Raw genomic sequence first — 4,702 nt, 5'->3', positions numbered from 1 at the left:
CCCCCCCCCCCCCGAGCATCCTGCCCCACAGGGACCCCGTCGCAGGTGTCACCTCCATGGGGACTTCCCAGCCGATGGGGTGAAACCTCCCCTCCTGCTCCAGGCAGGGCCAAATCCTGCACCCAGGAGCATCGCTCCCCCCGCCCCAGCCGGCGATGCCCAGGCTGACCACACCAAAGGGGCAGCAATGCCGCCGGATCAGGCCATTCCCTTGTCACCCAGGGCTGTTTTGGGGCTGTGCCCCTTTGCCACTGGCACGGCATCGCTGTGGGCACCACAGCCTGGTGCAGCGCCGCACCCCCGGCCGGGGGCTGGGTGCCCCTTCCCCTTGATTTGGTTCCACATACCGCAGCCCCCCCCCCGCCCGCTGGGTGCCCGCTGGGTGCCAGGCCCGGTGCCCACCGCCGCTGCCGAGCCCCTCCTGCCACTGCCCCCCCGCCCATGGCCACGCCAGCATCGCTGCAGCCGTTGCAGGCTCGGATACGTGGTGCCTGAAGGATTTTTGGGAAGGGGGGGGCACCTTATCCTGGGAACCAGGGTGCCGGGGCCGGATCCTGCCCCAGGATGAGCCGGGATACCCCCCAGCCCTGCCCAGGGTGGAGCTGGGGCTTCCCAGGACTGTCACCCCCCCCACGCCAGTTTGGGGACCTCCCTGGATGGAGGGAGGTGCGAGTCCCCCCACTATGGGGCTGAGCCCCCCCCCCCCCCCGGGCGGGGCCAGCGGGGTGCCGGGGGGCCTCCCCTCTTGCCTTGCTGCGGCTGCGGGTGAGCAGCAAGATTTACCGCAGGGCTGCCGGGGGGAGCCGAGCCGCAGCACCCAGCCGGTGCGGGCGAGCACCCAGCTGTGCACCCGCACCCACCCAGGGCAACCGTGGGGCTGCAGCATCCTCCAGGTGGTGGTGGGGGGAGAGCTGCACCCCATCACCCCCAGTCCTGGGGGCAGCAAGCAAGCGTTGGGTGCACCGGGCTGGGGGTGCAAAGAGAAAGAGGGGCTGCTACCAGTTTGGGTCCCCAGGGGAGAGAGCCAGCGGCTGGCGGAGGCCCCCCCCCCCCCCCCCCCGCCCCAACCCTGCTCTCAAGGCCTGGTGGCATCCCTGTCCCCCGTCCCCCGTGGCGGCCCTTGCTCACCGTGGCGGTGGGGAGCTCGAGGCGTGGGCAGGCGGTGGCCGCTGCCGGTTGTCTGCGGATGCTGCCGGAGTGTGGGGTGTCGGGGAAGAGCCGCCCGCCGTGTGCGTGAGCCGCCCTGCGCCAGCTGCCGAATGCACCACAAAGACCCCCCCAGCCCCCCCCCCCCCCCCCCCCCCCACGCCACTGGTGACGGTGACGTCTCAAGTGTGAGGGAGACGGGGACGCTTAACTCTCTACGTGCCGGCCGGCAAACCTCTGTGGCCTGCATGGGAGAGGGATCCGGGTCCCGCTCGGGTGTTTCTCCCTGGTTTTGGGGGATGCAGTGACAGCGAGTGGGTGCCTGCGTGTCCCCCCCGCCCTTGTCAGAGCCAGCCTGGCTCAGCCCTGGCAGCCCGTGCACCCACAGCCCTCTCTGAGCAAGGGGAAGGAAGCCCCAAATTTTCCTCTGCTCCTGCCCCAGCCCATGGATGACACCGCTTCCCCCCCACCTCCCACTCCGGGGAGGGGGACAGCCACCGAACCCACCCGGTACCACTGCCATGGGACCAAACCACACACATGCCCCAGGAGCCCCATTTTGGCCAGGCAGCACCATCCATCCCCCCAAACTGGGGCTGGGGATGTTTGGATGGCACGTGCCAGAACAGAGCTGTTCCCACAGGGGTGATGTGGGAGGTAAGAAGCAGGTGGGGAACCTCAAAATCGGAGTATTTCTGCTTTTCCACCCTGCACCCCCTTTTCCCAGCATAGCACTGGGCATCATGGCAGGGACATCAAGAGGGACCCCCAGTGCTGTGGTTACCCCAGGTCCAGCTTGCCCAGTGGGACCCAGAGGTGTTCCCCAGGGACATAACGTGGGTGACAGCAGCTCCTCGCCCCTTTACAAGGGCATTTCTGCGCAGCAAAGCATGGCATGGGTGCCCACCTTACAACACCCCAGTGCCGGCCAGGACATGTGGCACCAAGCCTTGGCCGAGGGGCACAGTGGGCAGGGAAGGGACCTGCTCCAGGGATGGCGAGCAGCTGGGGAAAGGCTGAGGCTGCTGGCGAAGAAACATGGCTTGAAGGGAGAGAGCAGCAGAAGAAATGAGCAAGAGAGTGAGAAATCCCTGTTTTGCTCCAAAACTCTTTGCAAACCACGGCTCAACCCCAAACGCTGCCCGCAGCGGGGCTGGCACTGGGTTTCCTCTGGGCACACGTGCCTGTGGATGTGTCGCCCGTGGTGGGGCTGTGCCAGGGGAGAAGCCCCCCGGAGCCCTTCCCGATGTCCCAGCATGTGCCCGTGGCCCACCAGCCCTGTGCTCGGGTCGTGTGGCTCCTGCCCAGTGTGTCACTGGAAAACGGGGGATTTTGTGGGGTTGCACTAGCCGTGAACACTGTGGACTAGCCCAAAGGGACAGCGTCCATCCCTGTCCCCAGCCCTGCCCAGCTGACCCCATCTGGGGTGACAGGTCCTGCCCAGGACCTTGTTATGGGGACACTCATGGGAGAGGAGCATTGGGGGGGGTCACAGAGGGGTTGGCTGAGCTACCGATGCCCCCCCCCACCGGTGTCACGGCCGGCTGATCTGGCGATACAGTGGGACAAGGGCTGTTGGGAGGCCGGGGTGAGCGGCGGTGACTCCTGCTCCCCATGGCTCCCAGCAGTTTGGGGGGGCTGATCCGGCTGCAGTGGACTCAGGCAGCGGGGGGGCTGTGGCTGCGGGGTCCCCCCACATTGGACACAGCCCCCCAAGCCGTGCTGGTGCAGCCCGTAGCCGCTGGGGGAAGCTGCAGCCCTTTGCATTTAGCAGTGTAGCTGGAAAATGAGGGTTTTTTGGAACTGGTGACGCCCTGGCAGCTCTGCACCCCAGGGACCCCGGGGCAGGGAGCTGGGGTGATGCTGCTGCCGGAGCAGGGAGCAAAGGGCTGCCACGGAGCCGGCGCTGCCTGCAGAGCCTGTTCCCCCTTTCCGGAGACCCTGGTTCCCCTCCTGCAATCCCAGGGCCAACATCCCAGTTGAGCCTGGGTTCACATTAGGGCACCCAGTCCGGGTGCTGGGCTCAGCTGGGTGCTCCAGCCCGTGCGCTTGGGGCCACCAGCGCAGCCAGCCCCACACGAGCCTGGGCACGTCCCCAGCACCAGGACTCAGGGTGTTGCATCCCCCAAAATTTGGACACCCCAGAGCCCCACAACAGCCCTTGTCCCCATCCCAAGGGCGTCCCTGTCGCACTCCCAGCCTGGCGCTCCCCCACCTCTTCCAACTGCCCCGTGCCCCTTCAGCCCATGAGCTGAGCTGTGCCGGTCTCAGCCCTGGCAGCCATGCTGCTTCAATTAAGCCCTCATTAATTTTTCAGTCCCCCTGCGCACCCTGAGCGCGGACGGTTTGCAGTGGCACTAATTGATGTCTTCTCTACTTAAGCATGTAAGAACCGGTAGCGGGCTGCCCAGCTGGCATGGGGGGGGGGCTCATCCCCCCGCCCCGTGCTCTTGGGGAGGCTCACGGAGAGGCTTTGGGGCCAGAGCTATGTGCCCAGCGCCCGGCAGAGACTGCCGGATTGACCCAAAAGCCGTGGGGCTGAATCACCCCACTCCGGGTGGGGATCCAGCTCTGGACAGGGATGCCACATCCAGCCATGATGGGGGTCCCCAGCCCTCCTGCCCCTGGAGTGGGTGGGTGATGGATCCTTGCAGCCCTGCTGCTTATACACAGCTGCAAATATTTGTGTTTTTTTTTGTAAACCAGCCCTTTCTCGCCTCCGGATGGGGCGGTTTCTGCAGCTTCATGCAGTCACTTCTGCAGCGAGGGTGGGTGCACTCGAGAGCAGGGCTGGGCTGGGGGATGCTGAGCCATGGAGAAGGGCAGAGCACCCCATGGCACCCCACAGCCCCGTTGGGGACCAGCTCTGGCTGGCTGGAGACTTCATCCAGGCTCAGTGGCCACCAGCTACAGAGGGGCTTGCGGATGGGCCCAGGTGGCACTGGGATCACAGCAGGATGGCCAAGGTCACCGGGAAGAGCTGCCATCGATTGCCATGGAAACACTCCACGTTTGGTTCTGGAGCTCAGAGTGGTTTTCTCACCCCTTTCCTCTCTGCGCTTTGGCTGCGGCTGTGCCCACCGGGGAGGACCCAGGTGTGTCCCAGTGTCCCCTCAGCGCAGGCAGTGGGGGGCCCTGCGCTGGGTGCCTGGCAGGGGGATGCAGCCCCCCGCCAGCCCTGAAGGACACCAAGGGAAGGGGATTTTGGGGTGCTTTGGGATCAGCCACCACCAGAGGCAGGAGCCAGGAGTGGGTGAGTGGAGCAGAGTGAGGTGGAGGAGGAGGAGGAAGCAGGGAAGCAGCAGCAGAGAGTGGCAGGAGGGGAAGGGGCAGGGGGGGTTCTGCTCTAGACTGGGGACCAGGCAGGCACCGCCGGGCAGGCAGGGCTGGCAGCACCCATGATGCTGGACCCAGCACCCCCTGCATCCCAGTCCCAGCATCCCCCTCCCCATCCCAGTCCCAGCATCCCCCCCCATCCCAGTCCCAGCATCCTCCCCAGCATCCCCTCCACTTTCCCCTCCAGCATCCCCCAGCATCCCAGCGCCATTTCTCCTCC

Source organism: Haliaeetus leucocephalus, unplaced genomic scaffold (genome assembly GCF_000737465.1).
Source record: "Haliaeetus leucocephalus isolate CR32 unplaced genomic scaffold, Haliaeetus_leucocephalus-4.0 Scaffold517, whole genome shotgun sequence".
Classification (NCBI taxonomy): Eukaryota; Metazoa; Chordata; class Aves; order Accipitriformes; family Accipitridae; genus Haliaeetus; species Haliaeetus leucocephalus.
This window is presented reverse-complemented; position numbering follows the sequence as displayed.